The sequence below is a fragment of the Camponotus floridanus genome, unplaced genomic scaffold (assembly GCF_003227725.1).
Source record: "Camponotus floridanus strain SB8 unplaced genomic scaffold, Cflo_v7.5 scaffold150, whole genome shotgun sequence".
Taxonomy (NCBI): Eukaryota; Metazoa; Arthropoda; class Insecta; order Hymenoptera; family Formicidae; genus Camponotus; species Camponotus floridanus.
Genome location: NW_020229271.1, coordinates 27,965 through 50,922, shown reverse-complemented (window position 1 = coordinate 50,922; position 22,958 = coordinate 27,965). Strand labels below are relative to the sequence as shown.

Here is a 22,958-nt window from a genome sequence, read left to right as displayed (position 1 = left end):
GATAACGATAATACTGCGAGACTTACAATGAGCGCGCGAAAGAGAGAACGATAGCGCGAAGATTTACAATTAGCGCGTGCGAGAGAGAACGATAGCGCGAAGACGACGCATGCAAGAGAGAACGATAATGTTGAGATTAACGCATGAGAGATAACAATACTTAAAACTAGCGCAAGAGAGACATAGGGATGGGAACGCATGGAGAGGCGTGTAAATAATTAGATTTTTTTTACGGATATACAATTTATTAAAAATGTGTGTATTTTATACAATTTGTGTGTGTGTGTGTACTTAAAATTAAGATTATAATAAAATATAATAATAATAATAATATAAAAATTAATAAAATATAAAATTAAAAATTAAAAATTGTCACGGGCGTATTCCGCGCGAATCGCCGTCGGATAGTCGGAGTCGGAATCAGGATTCGTTTTGACGTAATAAGAGCGAGAGCGTGTATGTGTAACAAAATATTTATTACAGCAGATGTATTACAGAATGTGTGTTCGTGTAGGTGTGTATAAATGTGTGTGTGTGTGTGTGTGTGTGTTTGTGTGTGTGTGTGCGTGTGCGCGTGAGTAATAAGCGTTAATTATATTAATTCGGTACGGAGCGCGTGTTTATGTCTGAGCGCGGTGAATCGATGTGCGTGGCGCTTTTTCTAACCGCGTTTTTACAAACGTGCGTATTCCTTCGCGGATTTCTTTTGCTGTCGTTTCTGCGAAGTACGAGTTTAATTCGGCGTACGCGTCTTTCGCTGAATCGTAGGTGTAATTCCCGGTGTGGCAGGGACGTTTCCTGGAAGCGTTGTGCCGGCGAGAATCGCTCGCCCGAGGCAGCTCTCCTCTCTGCCCCGAGGTATGATGCACAACGTAAGGCGGTTGGATGTTGGACCGTTTTCTCCGAGAACTCTCGGATGAACCGGAGTGCGCTCAGGTTCGTTTGGCGGTCGGAAAAAGTGGCTGGATGGGCTAGCCGTATAATGATCGAGAGCTTCTCGATAGAGGAAGAGTGCTCTCTACCTCTGGTTCTATATTCGGCGTTTGCTAGGAGCGGTTTAGGATTTCGAGTCGTCTCACTGGTGCGAGCGGAATCGGAAAGGTGATTAGATTGCCGAGTATGCCCTTTTTATACCGGCTAATTACCCGCGCGTCGGCGCGCGGCGGATTTACCCCTTCCGAACGGGTTTCAGGGAAACGGTACGGTCGGGCCCGTTCGGAGAGATTCGGGTGTCGCGCCGAACGCGGGTTTTCGCCGGTCGACGGTTCGGGGTTCCTCGGCAATCTCCGATTTTTTCGGCTCGGCAATTAACGGCCTAACGCCGTTTCGAGTTTTTTGAATTGTTTAAAAATGTGGGCGCCCTTGCCCGGCGGGTGTTCTGCCGGGCGGCAGCTTCCGGCGATCGCATGCCGGGAATAACGATGCGTTTTAGGGGATGCACGGGGTGCATCGTTACATCACCCCCCCCTTAGAATTGTGCCTGAACTTGAGGCATCTGTTAAGCTCGGTGTTCGGAGCGGACGGTCGGACTGCTGGTCGGTCGGACAGGTGGATCCTCCTCGGGATGAACGGCTCTAGCTGATTTTCCGCTTGTAGCGGAGCTTCCCGTCCCCTGAAAAACGCAGGATCCATCGCCCCTGAGGTGTCCGGGGCTTGTAACGGCGGCTTACATGCACCGCGAAATGCGGTACCTCCACGATGAGGCCGGGCTCTATTTCCACCTTGATGGGTGGTGCGGTCATCGGCCCCATCGGACGCAGGATTTCCTCCCTCGGTAGCGTCTCGGCTGCCGGTTTTTGCAGCGGTGTTGGCGGCTTCTCGTACGGCCGGATTGGCCTACGGCCAGGTGGTGGCGGCGGTTGGGCCAAGAGCATTTGCCGCTTCTGCTCGTTGACCCGGTCGGACCTCTGTACGATTGTGCCGACCCTCGGCGGTCGCGGCGGTGGCGGCTGCTGGTGCAGCTCAGGTGACGGAGCCGGTGGCGCGGACTGCGCTTCCCCCTCGGTTGCCTCTCCGAGGTAATCGCTTATCGCTTTCAATATGTCCTCGTTGCTCGACATGTCGACAAGAAGTGACTTGCGTTGCTCCCGTTATTCGCTCTCGTCCTCGCTCTCGTTACTGTTGTTGTTATTGTTGTCATCTTTGATCTCAGTGTCGTTTTTCGTTGATTTTAAATCTTGAACGTGTATATGCCGCAACCACTTTCCTCGCTTACTACGGAGATCCACGATTACCGGCGAGATTACCCGACGTATTTCGAATGGGCCGTCGTATTTCGGCGCCAGCTTTGCATTGAAGCTACACGCTTTATTCGAGAGATGATGACCTTTCCTCCATACCCAGTCTCCTACCTGCGGCCTCCAGGTTCTTCTTCTTAGGTCGTAGAAATGCTTTTGCTTTTCAAAGGCTCGTGCGAGGTTGATTTTTACCAGCTCGTTCGCTTCTTGTAGCTGTCTCTGGATTGTTTCTGGAGCGAGTGCTTGTTCGTCTGACGGGTTGTCGTCCACAGGTGAGTTTAATTCGCGGCCGTAGTTCAGAAATGCTGGCGTGTACCTTGTGGCGTCGTGTACGGCCGTATTGTATGCGAATTGGATTGCTTTTAGTTTTTCGTCCCAGGTTTTCTGATCTTTTCCAATATATTGGCTGACCATCGTTTTTATGGATCGGTTGGTCCTTTCCACTGGATTGCAGTGCGGTGCGTATGCGGGTGTTGTTACGTGCTTCACGTTGCATTCTTTTAATCTTTGTTCTAGTTGTTTTGACCGTAGCTGGGTGCCGTTATCTGATAAGATACTTTCTGGTTTTCCGTGTCTTAGAATTATATTATTTGTCACTGCCTGTGTCACGGCATCAGCTGTGGCTCGACGTAGAGGCACTAGTTCGGTCCATTTCGTGAATCGGTCTTGCATGACTAAAAGCCATGTATGCCCTTTTTTTGATCTAGGCATTGGACCGATAAGGTCGATGCAAACCTGCTGCCAGGGTCTCTTGACCTCTGTTGCGTGCAGTTTTCCCGCCGGCTTTTCCTGAGACGCTTTGTGACTCTGGCAGTTCTTGCAATTTCGGACGTATTTTGTGATGTCGCGAAACATCCCTGGCCAGTAGTATCCTTCGGCAATTCTTGCTATGGTTTTCGCGATGCCCAGGTGTCCGGCTGTTGGTTCGTCATGGTATTTCCGGAGTACTTGTTGTCGAATCGGTGTCGGGATGCACACCTTCCACTGGGCGTCGCTGCTTACATCCTTGAAGTTTAAGGAATGGAGGATGTGCCGATATAGTCTCCCATCCTTGATTTTGTAGTCTGGTCTGGCGGCTGGATCCTGACGTACCTCCCTCCGTATTCTGTCGTACCAACTGCATCTCCTATCTTGTTTTACGGCGCTGATTTCCGGGCAGCGTGATAGCGCATCTGCCACCCGATTCTGAACCCCCCGGCGGTATTTGATATCGAATTCATATTGCTGCAATTCGAATACCCAGCGTCCGAGTCGTCCGGTCGGTGATTCTAACTTTTGCAGCCATTTCAAGGCCTGATGATCGGTTATTACGGTAAAGGCATAGCCTTCTAGATAGCTTTTCATCCGCCGGATTCCCCAGACGATCGCTAGGCATTCGAGTTCTGTTGCCGTGTAGTTCCGTTCCGCCGCGTTTAGTGTTCGGCTCGCATAGGCTATAACTCTTTCTCCGTCATCATGCTGCTGCGTCAGCACTGCGCCAAGACCGGAGATGCTTGCGTCGGTTTGCAATACGAAACGTTTTTTAAAGTCCGGACAGGCTAATACTGGAGCGGAGACCAGCTTTTCTTTTAATGAGCGGAAGGCTTTTACCTGCTCTTTATCCCATGCCCAGCGCGCGTTCTTTTTCGTCAGTCGTGTTAGCGGCGCGGCTATTTCGGAGAAACCTGCGATAAACCGCCGGTACCAAGAAGCCATCCCGATAAACTGTCGGATCTGTTTGACTGTCCGCGGTTCTGGCCAGTTAGCCACTGCGCTAACCTTCTCGGGGTCTGTCCGGATCCCTTCCCTGTCGATGATGTGCCCCAGGTATCTCAACTTATCCACGCAGAATTTGCACTTGTCAGGGTTCAGCCGTAATTTAGCGCTTCGAAGGCGGCGGAAAGTCTCGGCGAGCAACTCGAGATGTTCGTGAAACGTTTTGCTAATTATGATAATGTCATCTAAATAGACGAATACGTGCGGTTCTAAGTCCGGCCCGAGGATTGTATCTAATAATCTTTGAAATGTAGCTGGTGCCGAATGTAATCCGAACGGCATAACTGTAAACTGATACAGTCCTTTCCCTGGGATTGTGAACGCGGTCAATGGTCGGCTTTCCCGTGCGAGCGGAACTTGCCAATATCCATTTTTTAGATCGAGCGTCGATAGGTAACGTGCTTCCCTTAATTTATCTAGAGTCGCGGTGATTTGTGGTAAGGGATATGCGTCCTTCCGAGTGACGTCGTTTAATCGCCGGAAATCAATGCAGAATCTATGTTTGCCATCCTTTTTCTTAACTATCACGATGGGCGAGCTCCATGGACTGTGTGATGGCTCAATTACGCCTTGTTCGAGCATTTCGTCCACCTCTTTATTAATAACTGCTTGCATGGCCGGATTGCGTGGTCGGTATCTTTGTTTGATGGGCGTATCATCCTCTAGATATATACGATGCTCCATTTTGCTGGTTGGTCCGTGAATATTTTCGAATAGCTGTAATTCTTGTTTTAGAAACTCCTGCAGTTGCTTCTCTTCGTCTGGGGTCTGCATGGCCAGTCCTCCAATTGTACTGCATCTTGGAAGCCATTTTTTGATGTACTTTGGTGGTGGTGGAATTCCCAGATGAAGTCGGTATTGCAAGTCGATTCCTATGATTATTTTATCCTCCATATGTGGGAGGATAAAAAAGTTATGCGTAATTGTCCGGTTGCCCATTCGTAGTGGTAGGGTTATGTATCCGAACGTCTCTCCCGTGCTGCCGTTTGCCAGGTATACCGCCCCTCTTCTTCCCTTTATTTCGAATCCCTCTGTACTCATGACCTTGGCCGTGTCTTCGTTAATTAAAGAGATCTCCGATCCTCCATCCAACAAGGCGTTGTAACTTCGTCCTTGAATGTATATCTCTATGTGCGGTCGCGGTGTGAAGGTTATACGGGGCCCGGGGTTGTATTCGCGGCCGCCTCTTCCCCGGCCCCGGAGGCTTTTCCCGCCCTCGGGTGACACTCCTTCGTCAGGACGCCATCCTTACCACATTGTGAGCAAAATTTCTTAGCCTGTCTCCGGCACTGCGCGCGCGTGTGCCCTCTTTGCTTTGCACCGCCAGCAACAATCTTTTTTATTATATACCGCTGATATTGACGGTACCGCGATGTCTTTTTCCCGTTTCGCTGCTTCTTTTTGCTCCTGAAGAATGTCCTCAAACTCCGCGGCTCGCGATTGTAGTTCCGCAATGCTCCGCACGTCATCGATTCTTACATAGTGCTTATATGCTGGGTTCATATTTTCATAGATCATATCGAGCTGCTCATCTCGCGAGTACCCTCCGGCCCGACGCATCAGTGTCATCATTACCGTGACGTACTGTGCAAATTTTTCTGTTGACTGTTGATGTCGCCCCATAATCTCTCGACGTAGTGAGGCCGTGTAACGTCGCGGTAGGAATTGCCCCCGAAAATCCCGTTCAAAATCATCCCAAGTTTCCCAAGAACCTCGGTAATTCCTACACCATAATAGACTATCTCCCTTTAATAATTCCGGAAGCCCTTTCAATAGCTGTGCCGGTGAGAACCCGTATGCGTCTCTTAATTCCCCCACCCTTTCGAGGAATGCGACGGGGTCCCGGCCGTCGAAATGACACCCCCATTTCCGTATTTGATCAATGATTTTCCCATCGTATTGGAATGCCATATCCGTTGCAGTGGGTGTTCTAAATTCTAAATTCGTCGGCGTCGGAACTGTTAAGCGGGGTATCGCCCCCTGTGCGCTTACTTCCCCCGAGTATGTCTCTAATGCGTCTATTTGTTCGGAATGTTCTTCCGCGAACCGGTTTATTCGTCTGCGGAGTTCCTCCAATGTACCCGCGTCTTCGACGTTCAGAGCTTTAGCCATTGCGATTAATTGATCTTTATTTAATCTGTACAACCACGCCTTCATTTTTCACGCTTGCACGCTCTCTACGTGTCGATTTTTTGAACTGTTCGGGCGCCAATGTCACGGGCGTATTCCGCGCGAATCGCCGTCGGATAGTCGGAGTCGGAATCAGGATTCGTTTTGACGTAATAAGAGCGAGAGCGTGTATGTGTAACAAAATATTTATTACAGCAGATGTATTACAGAATGTGTGTTCGTGTAGGTGTGTATAAATGTGTGTGTGTGTGTGTGTGTGTGTGTGTGTGTGTGTGTGCGTGTGCGCGTGAGTAATAAGCGTTAATTATATTAATTCGGTACGGAGCGCGTGTTTATGTCTGAGCGCGGTGAATCGATGTGCGTGGCGCTTTTTCTAACCGCGTTTTTACAAACGTGCGTATTCCTTCGCGGATTTCTTTTGCTGTCGTTTCTGCGAAGTACGAGTTTAATTCGGCGTACGCGTCTTTCGCTGAATCGTAGGTGTAATTCCCGGTGTGGCAGGGACGTTTCCTGGAAGCATTGTGCCGGCGAGAATCGCTCGCCCGAGGCAGCTCTCCTCTCTGCCCCGAGGTATGATGCACAACGTAAGGCGGTTGGATGCTGGACCGTTTTCTCCGAGAACTCTCGGATGAACCGGAGTGCGCTCAGGTTCGTTTGGCGGTCGGAAAAAGTGGCTGGATGGGCTAGCCGTATAATGATCGAGAGCTTCTCGATAGAGGAAGAGTGCTCTCTACCTCTGGTTCTATATTCGGCGTTTGCTAGGAGCGGTTTAGGATTTCGAGTCGTCTCACTGGTGCGAGCGGAATCGGAAAGGTGATTAGATTGCCGAGTATGCCCTTTTTATACCGGCTAATTACCCGCGCGTCGGCGCGCGGCGGATTTACCCCTTCCGAACGGGTTTCAGGGAAACGGTACGGTCGGGCCCGTTCGGAGAGATTCGGGTGTCGCGCCGAACGCGGGTTTTCGCCGGTCGACGGTTCGGGGTTCCTCGGCAATCTCCGATTTTTTCGGCTCGGCAATTAACGGCCTAACGCCGTTTCGAGTTTTTTGAATTGTTTAAAAATGTGGGCGCACCGCGCCCCTGCCCTTGCCCGGCGGGTGTTCTGCCGGGCGGCAGCTTCCGGCGATCGCATGCCGGGAATAACGATGCGTTTTAGGGGGTGCACGGGGTGCATCGTTACAAAATTAATAAAATATAAAATTAAAAATTAAAAATTAATAAAATAAAAATATAAAAATTAAATGGGGGACGATGCGTCGGGCTAAGGGGGACCGCTTCTGTAACAGAAAAGATACACATTTCATTAATTTTCAATAATTTATTTAATATAAAAAATTGTAAAACAGGGATACATATCTTAAAATCCTCGAGATAAGGCATCCTGCCATTCCTCTTCTTCCTCCCAATCCAACTCATCATCCATTTCCCATTTTTCTCTTTCCTCCTCGGCCATTACCCAATTTTCTCTTTCCTCCAGCTCCTCTTCCTCTTCCTCCCCGAAGAGCCGCCGCAGGTCAAAATTATCTTCGCCCTGGCGATTCTCCGGGGTGTCGCCCCACATGTAAGAGAAGTGGCTCCTCCTTGCCCGGCGTATCGTCCGCACCCACTGGCGGTGGCTTATATTTACAAAACCCGGGATTTCAATTTCATCCTGGGACTATATAAAAATATTTATTATTACACATTCTTTTTTTCACAATTTTTTAACAATTTATCATGAAAATGATACTTACATTCCATTTAAAAAGTATGTTTAATGCAACATTATTGTTTAATACATCCAAGAATTTTGTCTTCCATTCTTGGATATAAAATACAATATGCTCCATTTTTATAAAATTTTTTATAATGTACTGAACTCGCGCACTCTCTGAAACTTTATGAAGCGGCAATGAGGTCCCGGCACGAGGTTTTATAGTAGAGATGCCGCATTATCACCATGTCAAAAACGAGTCGTAAGACAAAAGTACTGGGCCCATGCACAACTCAGCGCGGTATAATATATCATCAATATCATATCAATATCATATCATGACTTTGTGAGAAGACAAACTTCTCGGTACGAAACTTTAGAATAGGGACGTATCATCATCGCTTTACCAAAAACGCATCGTAAGACAAAAGTATGCATCTTTCCCATGCAAATTAGCACGATATAATGTAATGCGTCAACTGATCAAACGGAAATGAACGATCATTGAACACCCGTTGAAAGGTAATTGAACAATCAGCAAACGGAAACGAACGGTAATTGAACGCTCTTCGAACGCTCGTCGAACGGTAATTGAACGGGCATCGAACGGAAATGAACGGTAATTGAACAGCCATCGAACGGAAACGAACACCCGTTGAACGGAAATCAAACTTAAAATTATATTCATTTATCGAACAAATATTTCAATGTATTACAATGTAGTATCGAAATACAATATATGTGGCAGCTGTGTCACGTATGGAAACATGATACATACATAGATAGCGATGAGGAAAGAAAGGAGAGAATAAGAAAGACGATAAAAATATATCGCCTCATCAATTTATTATAAATATGGATTCGAAGAATCATCATCATGATGTTTCAACCACCAATTATAAATTTTAAATAGATTTTGTAGAGCGCAATTTTTTACATGATTTTCACAACGCATAATATTCTTAACATCTAACTTATTTAAAGACGCTACATCCTCATAGTCTGCATCCAAAGTTTCGATAATGACATCGTTTCTCGCATCATCGTCCAGTATATCGCCCAACCATTGTCGCTTTTCGTGGCCTTTAACGTACACGAGAGGTGACGCATCATCCTCCTCCGTTGCACCCATCACCGCCGTCGTGATTAAACGTTTCGAATTCCAATATGAAACGTGTCCATCATTCCACGATAATCCATGGTGGTTTTTAATCAGCCATAACACCTGACATCTCTCAGATTTTGTGAGCATGTACCATGCATGGTACCGGGCATGTAAAAATGTAATGAGAAAGTACGGATCCTTTTCTCAAAACCGCAGCTTCCTTCACGACAAAATTTTTCCCAACGATAAATCCTTGCAGATCCACAAACGTTGGCACAGCCATGATGATAAGATCCAATCGCAGACTGATGTCAATCGTCAAACATCTCAATCTTTTATATTTTTCTTCATATGCAATGGAGGGGATATTTGCTGAACTATGTAATTTTGCGGACTACATTAGTCAATGGATTATATTCGACAATCCGATCGTGCAAGATGAGACAATAGGCGGTAGTATTCGCCGGTATATTTTCTCTGCACTCAAACTCTATTCTCACGTCCACGGTAGCAGTTTTGACAGACTCGTTTTGTCGCGAGCAATCAATGACCGCTAGAGGACCGCAATGTAGAAATTTTGGAATTGTTAATAGCGCGGTGCTATTATCGCATCCGTAATAAGATTTGCGAAAACGAGAGTACATGTCGAATAGGACGGCGAATCTATTTTTTTCAAAATCTAAATTTAAATCATCGCAGGAATAAAATTCCAAGTTTAAATAGAGTTTAACGTTGATCAATTTACAGTTATCGAACAATGTAACATCTTGTGACACCGAATTCTTTTTACCAGTTTGCAGTGCAAAGATCACGTATCGCGGTTTCTCTAGCTGGGAGGCGGCTTTCACGGTCTACGAATGTTTGGTCGTGCTATATAACAGAGGAAATTCGTATAGATCCCAAGATCGGAAACTCATGTTCAAATATCGTCCGCTTTCCAACATTCGCAACATTGATAATTTATTAATCTCGTTCAATATTACATGAGGCATACGCCACTGTATCTTGAGTAATTCAATCTCAGCTTCCGACGACGGATGTCCGAATAGACAATTATTATCGTTGCGCGAACGTATCAAAATCAATTCATGACGAGCGTTAATCACAACGCGTTTATAATCTTCGCAAAATCCCAGCAACATGTTGAGCGGCACGCAAAAGTTGAAATAATTTTTGTCACCGTTGTACGTCAAATCCCACGCAGCGTTCTTCAAGTTTATACTTTTCTGGTGCGTTAGAAAGACATAATTTTTGAGCGTCGATGTTATTCCAACATTTCTGTTGCGATCAATCTCTACTCCGTCGAGTTCGTATCGAAGCTCATCAAACATGAATGCGACGCATTTGTTTCCCAATACAACCTTCATTTCATCATTCGGTTTACGCACATTAAATCTTCCCTCGATGTAAAGAAAGCTTTCGCACGGTAACGTGTATAAATCCTGATGTTGTATAGGTATTCGTATCTCGTCGCTGTATCCAAGCGTCGTATTGGCGTACGGATTGTATGAGTCTCAATCTTGACGATGCGATCATCAAAGACTGGCTCACCTCCGATATTCAAAACATCAATCATTCTTTTCGTACGATGAATCCCAATGATTTCAAAAATTCACGATTCAACGCGCTTAGCTTGTTTTTAACGGTAATCTTATTATTGTCACCCGATACCGCTCGCCTTACTACAATAGTATTGTCCCGCGTAAAAGTATTGTCTCTCGCGTGCTCCGTTTCGTTCAGTACAAGCATACTATGTTTGTTGCCGCCGTATATGCAATCTTACGGTAATTTCCTCTCCTCGAAAATCGAGCAATCGACCTCTTTGATCCACAATACGTATCGTTAAATCCGTAATGCTCCGTACGACGATCAGTAGATAAATGACCTGTGCCGGCGTTTCCGATATCTTATATCCTGGCGGTACGCTCGGTGAAAATTCATGTATCATGTGTACGCGCATGCCGTTGCTGTACGCACCAGTAGTCACGTTGCATTCTATACGAATAATATTTACGTTTATAATATTAACAGGTTCGTCCGATTCATACCACTTGCGAGATTGCAATATACGATTCGACGAGAATCCAAGCAAGGATCCTACATTGTCGGGTTTGGTAAAGTTTATTCTGTAGGCGCATTTAATTTCACTCTTTAGCGTACTGTGATTGGCGCGGAGCACTATTGGATATTCCTCATCATAATTGTTTTCAACATCTCTGGAAAGGTGTTCATCTCGCAAAATTGCGCGTTTGAGATAGTCATTTATGGCGTGCAATTCGTACGATCCTTCGGGAATCGTAATTTCCTTGTCATCGTTATCAAAATAAAATTTATTATTCGAAAAATTTACGTTCGGAATCGTGTGATAAGTTTCAAAATCCGTTAATCCGAGCTCGTAATCGGCATCGATCAAATCTATAGCGGTGAAATAGCTTACAGCGAGAACGTTGCTTCTGCCAACGTAAGTGTCAGTGACATGTCGAACGAATACTGAGTCATGACGATGGATTGTCAGGCTTTAAATTGATCGTTTGAAGAAATTTTAAACACAACTGTCCACAGATACTCTGATTATAACTTTGATAAGATGTGTAATTGTATTCAATTTTCACTCGTCCGAAATATCGCACAAGTTCCTTGGGCGGTCGAAGATTTCCAAAACTGTCGAAATATACGGCACGATCACCCCTCTTTGCGTACGCTACCCAATGAGTACCGGAACCATCAACGTCATCCATATTGACGATACCGCTCTCGTTTCGTCGTACACCGCTTATCGGTAAATTATTGCGCATGAAAACACCTCTAAAGAAAGGTATACGCATACGTTTCGCAAATTGTTCCAATTGTACGTTAGTTGTCGCACCCGTAGGCATTTTTAATGTTTTTTCGACGTTTCTTTTTCTCTTAGACTTTGTTGAGAATCCCTGTCCACGCTTGTACGGAGCGACATAAAGTCCGCGACCTTCCATAGCGCGATTGTGACGCTGCATCTCTTCCAGCAGCCTTGCTATCGTTTACCGCCTTTGCGATTCCCGCCGCACCGCTGGCCAATGAACCGACAACTCCCAACAACGGTAAAAGTGGTAAAATACCACCACGTTTCGCTACTGGAAGTATTCGTTTCTTCCTCCTCTTTGTCGTCGATGGCTTTTTCATTCTCATGCCGAGTTTTGTCTTTGCCTTCACTGCCGCCCAAACAGTCGTAGCGGCTGCTCTTTCACCGAGAGTCGAATCCCTCGCGGTAATGCGTTCTCGCGCTCTTGCAGCTAGTATGCAATCAGCGATGTGACGTTGGTCGAGGTCGTTGCTTCGCGCGTAAGCAATGTCGTGTTCGCGACACGCCGCGTCCAATGGATTGATGCCTCGATCACCTCTAGCCAATCGTTTCTCTAATCGAGTTCCCGGCCCGCAAAACTGATAACCGGGAATATGGAATTCGATGGGAAACGCGTTTATCGTACGATTTAAGAGGCCTTTTACAATTCTCGCTGACATACGTCGCAATCTTTTATCAATGGAGGCGGACCGTCAATGTGCGTTCGCTGCCACGGCTGGTTGTAATGTCGCATACACGAACGATATTGTCGAACCTCCGGATCAGCCTTTATATATTCTGGAAGCTTGTCCCACAATCGTTCCACGTAATCACCAAAATTTTGCAGTAAAAGAATTTTTGGGATATACTGCAGTTGTTTGGCGGTAAGCCCGAGAATATCTGTCTCATCCGACAGAAGGAGAAACATTTTTGATACTGAACGGTTTCGAGTCGCGACACCTCTATAAATAGGTCTCCCCCTCGCGATCATTCGCAAAATTGATTCGAAAGAGAAAACATGCGGTTAGTGCGACAAGCGCGGGTAATCAAAGTATCAAATTTCGATGATAGACTAATATCGGAGAAAAAAGTACGCAAGCATGGAAACATGCTACCGACTACTATACGCGGTATCGTTTGCGGCCCTTCAAACTGTGGTAAGACAAACGTGTTGATTAGTTTGATAGAAAGTCCACACGGTGTACGTTTCGAGAACATGTACGTATACTCGAAATCGCTTCAACAGCAGAAATACAAATACTTGGAAAATTTACTAGCACCTATAGACGAAATCGGCTACTTTACATTCTCTAATAACAGCGATGTCATTCCATCGAGCGAGGCGCTTTCGAATTCCATCTTTATCTTTGATGACGTGGCATGCGACAAGCAGGATACGATAAGAAAGTACTTTGCAATGGGTCGACACTCGAGCGTTGACTGTTTCTATCTTTGTCAGACGTACGCCAAGATACCTAAGCATTTTATACGCGACAACGCGAACCTGCTGATCCTGTTTAAACAAGACGGCACAAACTTGAAACATGTGTACAACGATCATGTGAATACCGATATGTCTTATGACGATTTCCGTGCATTGTGTCAGAAATGTTGGCAATGTAAATATGGCTTCGTAGTCATTGATAAAGACTTGATAGTACGTTGATCAATGGACGATATAGAAGGGGATTTAATGATTTCGCGATACCGTAAAGCGATCAGTCATCATCGACACATCGATCGAGCATCATGAACGACGATCGTGAAAAGATTACGACAGAGATTGCAAAAACGAGCGAATCGATTCGCAAAAAATATCGCGCTTTAAAAACTGGTAAAATGGAGGAAGATATCATATTGGAAAGGCAATTTAAACCGATTACCGAGCCTTTAAAACAGCTTGTCGAAAATACTGTGGAATCTGATGCGTCGGAAAATCGAACCGTTGAGTTGGCGTTTGAACAGAAGCACGAGGAAAAAATAAAAGAGTCCAAGCAAGGACTAAAGCGAGCACGGATAAATATGCCGATAAACGATTCACCGATATATTCGACACCGAATCGATCAAAGCGAAGGAAGCAATTTTCTAATATGGCTACTGTTTCTACTCCGATAAAAATACAACTGCGTCAAACAATAACACCCACATCCGTCGAAGAAATTTACGAGACCACACCCGATTCTTCTGTAACATCGGTCCGATACGAATTAGAAACGTCCGAAGGTCAGAAAACGTTCCGAGAGCATTTAGGTCCACTGGCGCAAAAATATATAGGAGATATTATGAGTGTTGATAAAAATAAGAGTATGGATTACCTCTACGGTGTTAAATTTACCAATGAAGGAATGATGCTAGGTGATAAATGTTTCGATGTGGACAAGGAAGATAATATAATTATCGATGGAATAAAATATAAGGGAACCGAAGGTATCTACGATTTGATTTTTAAAAAATTTCCCAATCATAAAAAATATACTCGAGATGATTTGCATAAATATCAAAGTATATTAAATATAACAAATGCGCATAAACGTGACATCAAAGTTAATAATCCTATTAAAACTAATAAAGGGTACAAGTACAAATATATAATTGCACCATTATTCCCCGATAGAAGGATGGGAAGAGGTATTGACGCGCCGTGCACCATGACGTTAAGCGACAACATGATCGATTACGTGCATTGGGACGATCCCAACGAATTGGTGGATCGTTTGCGATTGCTGGACGCCTCACGTCGAGCCGGCAACAATGCTCACGACAATGAAATCTTGTCAATTATCGAAGAACTTGGCGAGGCCGGCATTATTATAAATTAAACTATGCGTTCGCGATACGTGTCATTCGGTCAATGTTCTCGGTACCGAAATGTCGATTAATAAATTTGGATTATCGCTTGGAACGTCGAACAATTTGTACTATGAATGGAATGGATTATTGAGAAATTACGTTCGCCATAACGCTCTCTGCCAAACTACTACCGGCTTTGACGCAAGGTCGCGCAAGATTCAACGCGTAGCGCAACCGGAAGCTGATACCGACGCTGTCAACAAACGATACGTGGATAAACTTTTGAGAGATCGACAGGGAGAAATTGAGCAAAAAATTATCGCGCTCGAAACAAACGTACAGGCGCTGCGATTAATGATGAATGAGATAAAGAATGTGCTAAGACATGCAACATCTGACTCGACACAGTAAGCGAGATATACTAATATCGCATATTAATTATGCCTCGATCAAACGTACGAGAGAACAAAAACATCTCCGAAAAGCGGCAACTAGTCGAGGAATTACATGCTCCGGCGAGGAGAAATTTTCCACGAAGACGCGTCATTGTACGCGGATACGATGATCTGTGGCAGGGGGGCGTGGTGGACATGCGTATCGTACTCTAACGGGTATAAATACATACTCACGGTTATCGATGTGTTGAGCAAGTATGCGTGGGCCGTACCGCTCAAGAGTAAGAGTGGGAACGAAATGTCCGAAACGATCGCAAAGATTATTGGAGACGATAAAAGGTGTCCGAAAAATTTTCAAACCGACCGAGGCTTTCATAACGGAATATGTCGAGTAATGATTAATGTTGTGTTTCTTCATGAGTTTCTGCACACTCGAGTTGTAAAATTCTTTTCCTCTGTCGGTTTGAAAATTTTTACTTTTATCGGAGTAGAAACAGTAGCCATATTAGAAAATTGCTTCCTTCGCTTTGATCGATTCGGTGTCGAATATATCGGTGAATCGTTTATCGGCATATTTATCCGTGCTCGCTTTAGTCCTTGCTTGGACTCTTTTATTTTTTCCTCGTGCTTCTGTTCAAACGCCAACTCAACGGTTCGATTTTCGACGCATCAGATTCCACAGTATTTTCGACAAGCTGTTTTAAAGGCTCGGTAATCGGTTTAAATTGCCTTTCCAATATGATATCTTCCTCCATTTTACCAGTTTTTAAAGCGCGATATTTTTTGCGAATCGATTCGCTCGTTTTTGCAATCTCTGTCGTAATCTTTTCACGATCGTCGTTCATGATGCTCGATCGATGTGTCGATGATGACTGATCGCTTTACGGTATCGCGAAATCATTAAATCCCCTTCTATATCGTCCATTGATCAACGTACTATCAAGTCTTTATCAATGACTACGAAGCCATATTTACATTGCCAACATTTCTGACACAATGCACGGAAATCGTCATAAGACATATCGGTATTCACATGATCGTTGTACACATGTTTCAAGTTTGTGCCGTCTTGTTTAAACAGGATCAGCAGGTTCGCGTTGTCGCGTATAAAATGCTTAGGTATCTTGGCGTACGTCTGACAAAGATAGAAACAGTCAACGCTCGAGTGTCGACCCATTGCAAAGTACTTTCTTATCGTATCCTGCTTGTCGCATGCCACGTCATCAAAGATAAAGATGGAATTCGAAAGCGCCTCGCTCGATGGAATGACATCGCTGTTATTAGAGAATGTAAAGTAGCCGATTTCGTCTATAGGTGCTAGTAAATTTTCCAAGTATTTGTATTTCTGCTGTTGAAGCGATTTCGAGTATACGTACATGTTCTCGAAACGTACACCGTGTGGACTTTCTATCAAACTAATCAACACGTTTGTCTTACCACAGTTTGAAGGGCCGCAAACGATACCGCGTATAGTAGTCGGTAGCATGTTTCCATGCTTGCGTACTTTTTTCTCCGATATTAGTCTATCATCGAAATTTGATACTTTGATTACCCGCGCTTGTCGCACTAACCGCATGTTTTCTCTTTCGAATCAATTTTGCGAATGATCGCGAGGGGGAGACCTATTTATAGAGGTGTCGCGACTCGAAACCGTTCAGTATCAAAAATGTTTCTCCTTCTGTCGGATGAGACAGATATTCTCGGGCTTACCGCCAAACAACTGCAGTATATCCCAAAAATTCTTTTACTGCAAAATTTTGGTGATTACGTGGAACGATTGTGGGACAAGCTTCCAGAATATATAAAGGCTGATCCGGAGGTTCGACAATATCGTTCGTGTATGCGACATTACAACCAGCCGTGGCAGCGAACGCACATTGACGGTCCGCCTCCATTGATAAAAGATTGCGACGTATGTCAGCGAGAATTGTAAAAGGCCTCTTAAATCGTACGATAAACGCGTTTCCCATCGAATTCCATATTCCCGGTTATCAGTTTTGCGGGCCGGGAACTCGATTAGAGAAACGATTGGCTAGAGGTGATCGAGGCATCAATCCATTGGACGCGGCGTGTCGCGAACACGACATTGCTTACGCGCGAAGCAACGACCTCGACCAACGTCACATCGCTGATTGCATACTAGCTGCAAGAGCGCGAGAACGCATTACCGCGAGGGATTCGACTCTCGGTGAAAGAGCAGCCGCTACGACTGTTTGGGCGGCAGTGAAGGCAAAGACAAAACTCGGCATGAGAATGAAAAAGCCATCGACGACAAAGAGGAGGAAGAAACGAATACTTCCAGTAGCGAAACGTGGTGGTATTTTACCACTTTTACCGTTGTTGGGAGTTGTCGGTTCATTGGCCAGCGGTGCGGCGGGAATCGCAAAGGCGGTAAACGATAGCAAGGCTGCTGGAAGAGATGCAGCGTCACAATCGCGCTATGGAAGGTCGCGGACTTTATGTCGCTCCGTACAAGCGTGGACAGGGATTCTCAACAAAGTCTAAGAGAAAAAGAAACGTCGAAAAAACATTAAAAATGCCTACGGGTGCGACAACTAACGTACAATTGGAACAATTTGCGAAACGTATGCGTATACCTTTCTTTAGAGGTGTTTTCATGCGCAATAATTTACCGATAAGCGGTGTACGACGAAACGAGAGCGGTATCGTCAATATGGATGACGTTGATGGTTCCGGTACTCATTGGGTAGCGTACGCAAAGAGGGTGATCGTGTCGTATATTTCGACAGTTTTGGAAATCTTCGACCGCCCAAGGAACTTGTGCGATATTTCGGACGAGTGAAAATTGAATACAATTACACATCTTATCAAAGTTATAATCAGAGTATCTGTGGACAGTTGTGTTTAAAATTTCTTCAAACGATCAATTTAAAGCCTGACAATCCATCGTCATGACTCAGTATTCGTTCGACATGTCACTGACACTTACGTTGGCAGAAGCAACGTTCTCGCTGTAAGCTATTTCACCGCTATAGATTTGATCGATGCCGATTACGAGCTCGGATTAACGGATTTTGAAACTTATCACACGATTCCGAACGTAAATTTTTCGAATAATAAATTTTATTTTGATAACGATGACAAGGAAATTACGATTCCCGAAGGATCGTACGAATTGCACGCCATAAATGACTATCTCAAACGCGCAATTTTGCGAGATGAACACCTTTCCAGAGATGTTGAAAACAATTATGATGAGGAATATCCAATAGTGCTCCGCGCCAATCACAGTACGCTAAAGAGTGAAATTAAATGCGCCTACAGAATAAACTTTACCAAACCCGACAATGTAGGATCCTTGCTTGGATTCTCGTCGAATCGTATATTGCAATCTCGCAAGTGGTATGAATCGGACGAACCTGTTAATATTATAAACGTAAATATTATTCGTATAGAATGCAACGTGACTACTGGTGCGTACAGCAACGGCATGCGCGTACACATGATACATGAATTTTCACCGAGCGTACCGCCAGGATATAAGATATCGGAAACGCCGGCACAGATCATTTATCTACTGATCGTCGTACGGAGCATTACGGATTTAACGATACGTATTGTGGATCAAAGAGGTCGATTGCTCGATTTTCGAGGAGAGGAAATTACCGTAAGATTGCATATACGGCGGCAACAAACATAGTATGCTTGTACTGAACGAAACGGAGCACGCGAGAGACAATACTTTTACGCGGGACAATACTATTGTAGTAAGGCGAGCGGTATCGGGTGACAATAATAAGATTACCGTTAAAAACAAGCTAAGCGCGTTGAATCGTGAATTTTTGAAATCATTGGGATTCATCGTACGAAAAGAATGATTGATGTTTTGAATATCGGAGGTGAGCCAGTCTTTGATGATCGCATCGTCAAGATTGAGACTCATACAATCCGTACGCCAATACGACGCTTGGATACAGCGACGAGATACGAATACCTATACAACATCAGGATTTATACACGTTACCGTGCGAAAGCTTTCTTTACATCGAGGGAAGATTTAATGTGCGTAAACCGAATGATGAAATGAAGGTTGTATTGGGAAACAAATGCGTCGCATTCATGTTTGATGAGCTTCGATACGAACTCGACGGAGTAGAGATTGATCGCAACAGAAATGTTGGAATAACATCGACGCTCAAAAATTATGTCTTTCTAACGCACCAGAAAAGTATAAACTTGAAGAACGCTGCGTGGGATTTGACGTACAACGGTGACAAAAATTATTTCAACTTTTGCGTGCCGCTCAACATGTTGCTGGGATTTTGCGAAGATTATAAACGCGTTGTGATTAACGCTCGTCATGAATTGATTTTGATACGTTCGCGCAACGATAATAATTGTCTATTCGAACATCCGTCGTCGGAAGCTGAGATTGAATTACTCAAGATACAGTGGCGTATGCCTCATGTAATATTGAACGAGATTAATAAATTATCAATGTTGCGAATGTTGGAAAGCGGACGATATTTGAACATGAGTTTCCGATCTTGGATCTATACGAATTTCCTCTGTTACATAGTACGACCAAACATTCGTGGACCGTGAAAGCCGCCTCCCAGCTAGAGAAACCGCGATACGTGATCTTTGCACTGCAAACTGATAAAAAGAATTCGGTGTCACAAGATGTTACATTGTTCGATAACTGTAAATTGATCAACGTTAAACTCTATTTAAACTCGGAATTTTATTCCTACGATGATTTAAATTTAGATTTTGAAAAAAATAAATTCGCCGTCCTATTCGACATGTACCCTCGTTTTCGCAAATCTTATTACGGATGCGATAATAGCACCGCGCTATTAACAATTCCAAAATTTCTACATTGCGGTCCTCTAGCGGTCATTGATTGCTCGCGACAAAACGAGTCTGTCAAAACTGCTACCGTGGACATGAGAATAGAGTTTGAGTGCAGAGAAAATATATCGCGAATACTACCGCCTATTGTCTCATCTTGCACGATCGGGGTTGTCGAATATAATCCATTGACTAGTGTAGTCCGCAAAATTACATAGTTCAGCAAATATCCCCTCCATTGCATATGAAGAAAAATATAAAAGATTGAGATGTTTGACGATTGACATCAGTCTGCGATCGGATCTTATCATCATGGCTGTGCCAACGTTTGTGGATCTGCAAGGATTTATCGTTGGGAAAAATTTTGTCGTGAAGGAAGCTGCGGTTTTGAGAAAAGGATCCGTACTTTCTCATTACATTTTTACATGCCCGGTACCATGCATGGTACATGCTCACAAAATCTAAGAGATGTCAGGTTTTATGGCTGATTAAAAAACCACCATGGATTATCATGGAATAATACGGACACGTTTCATATTGGAATTCGAAACGTTTAATCACGACGGCGGTGATGGGTGCAACGGAGAGGATGATGCTCACCTCTCGTGTACGTTAAAGGCCACGAAAAGCGACAACGGTTGGGCGATATACTGGACGATGATGCGAGAAACGATGTCATTATCGAAACTTTGGATGCAGACTATGAGGATGTAGCGTCTTTAAATAAGTTAGATGTTAAGAACACTATGCGTTGTGAAAATCATGTAAAAATTGCGCTTTACAAAATGTATTTAAAATTTATAATTTGTGGTTGAAACATCATGATGATGATTCTTCGAATCCATATTTATAATAAATTGATGAGGCGATATATTTTTATCGTCTTTCTTATTCTCTCCTTTCTTTCCTCATCGCTATCTATGTATGATATCATGTTTCCATACGTACACAGCTGCCACATATATGTATTCGATACTACATTGTAATACATTGAAATATTTGTTCGATAAATGAATATAATTTTAAGTTTGATTTCCGTTCAACGGGTTTGTTTCCGTTCGATGGCGGTTCAATTACCGTTCATTTCTGTTCGATGCTTGTTCAATTACCGTTCGACGAGCGTTCGAAGAGCGTACAATTACCGTTCGTTTCCGTTTGCTGATTGTTCAATTACCGTTCAACGGGTGTTCAATAATCGTTCATTTCCCGTTTGATTAGTTGACGGCTTACATTTATATCATGCTAATTTGCATGGGAAGATGCATACTTTTGTCTTACGATGCGTTTTTGGTAAAGCGATGATGATACGTCTCTATTTAAAGTTCGTACCGAGAAGTTTGTCTTCTCACAAAGTATGATATGATATATGATATTGATATTATACCGCGCTGAGTTGCATGGGACCGGATGTACTTTTGTCTTACGACGCGTTTTTGGCATGGTGATAATGCGGCAATCTCTACTATAAAACCTCGTGCCGGACCTCGTTGCCGCTTCATAAGTTTAACAGTGTGTGAGATATAGTGTGTGCACATATAGTTTTATAAAAATGGAGCATATTGTATTTTATATCCAAGAATGGAAGACAAAATTCTTGGATGTATTAAACAATAATGTTGCATTAACATAATTTTTTAAATGGAATGTAAGTATCATTTTCATGATAAATTGTTAAAAAATTGTGAAAAAAAGAATGTGTAATAATAAATATTTTTATATAGTCCCAGGATGAAATTGAATCCCGGGTTTTTGTAAATATAGCCACCGCAGTGGGTGCGGACGATACGCGGGCAAGGAGGAGCACTTCTCTTACATGTGGGGCGACACCCCGGAGATCGCCAGGTCGAAGATATTTTTGACCTGCGGCGGCTCTTCGGGGAGGATGAGGAAGAGGAGCTGGAGGAGAGAGAAAATTGGAAATGGCGAGGAGGAAAGAGAAAATTGGGAAATGGCCATGAATGGGATTGGGAGGGAGAAAAGGAAGGCAGGATGCCTTGACTCGAGGATTTTAGGTTGTTCCTGTTTTTATAATTTTTTTATATTAATAATTTATTGTTAACTATGAAATGTTGTATCTTTTTTCTTTTCAGAAGCCGGGCCTCCCCTTTAGCATGGCATTACCCCCCAATATTATTAATTTTTATTTTATATTTTATTAATTTTTAATTTTTTTAATTTTATATTTTATTAATTTTTAATTTTATATTTTATATTTTTTATTATTATTATTTTATTATACTTTATTATTATAATCTTAATTTAAGTACATACACACACACACACCACTTGTAAATCACACATACACATTTTTAATAAATTTTATATATTTTATATCCGTAAAAAAAATCTAATATTTACACGCCTCTGCATGCGTTCCCATCCCTTGTTCTCTCGCTAGTTTTAGTATTGTTATCTCTCATGCGTTAATCTCAACTTATCGTTCTCTCTTGCATACGTCGTCTTCGCGCTTCTATCGTTCTCTCTCGCACGCGCTAGTTGTATAGTCTTCGCGCTATCGTTCTCTCTTTCGCAGCCAATAATTTAAGTCTCGCAGTATTATCGTTCTCTTTCGCACGCGTTGTTATTCTCGATATTATCGTTCTCTCTTTCGCTTAGAATATACTCGTTGTTCATTACCTTTGCGTCCGTCCTTCTCCATCTATACGTCGTCCTTGTCCCACGTTAACGCCATCCTTGTCGCATCGTAGCACTGTCATCTTCACACTTTGCACTGTCCTTTTCCCATACGTAGCGCTGTCCTTCTCACACCACCGTCCATCGGTCGCGGCGGATCCCCCTTCACCGCGCGATCCCTCACCCATCGCTCGCGCTGCGGATCCCCTTCCACTGCGCGGACCCTCGCCCATCGCTCGCCGCCGCGGATCCCCCTTACTGCGCGGACCCCCTCGTCCATCGCTCGCGCCGCGGATCCCCCTTCACCTCGCGGACCCTCCGTCCATCGCTCGCGCCGCGGAATCCCCCTTCACCTCGCGGTGACGTCACCCGCGCGCCGCGGTTCCTCCTTCTCCCGCGTGACGTCACTCCCCCCCCGCACCGTGGTTCCTCGCGCCTCCCCCTGAGAGGAACCTGAGTTGACCCCCTTTATCACTACTTATATATTTTCGGACTTTTCACAATACGCATTTATTTTTATAAAATTTTCTATTCGTTTCCCATTCGTTTGATTAATTTCAAAAGGGAAATATGAGCCTCGTGGT

The 22,958-nt window shown here is 44.1% G+C and overlaps 1 pseudogene; it reads right to left on the bottom strand.

Moving 5' to 3' along the window:
• Window positions 1–6,507: 6,507 nt before the first annotated feature.
• LOC112637285 overlaps window positions 6,508–22,958 on the bottom strand; it is a 25,800-nt pseudogene continuing 9,349 nt past the window's right edge.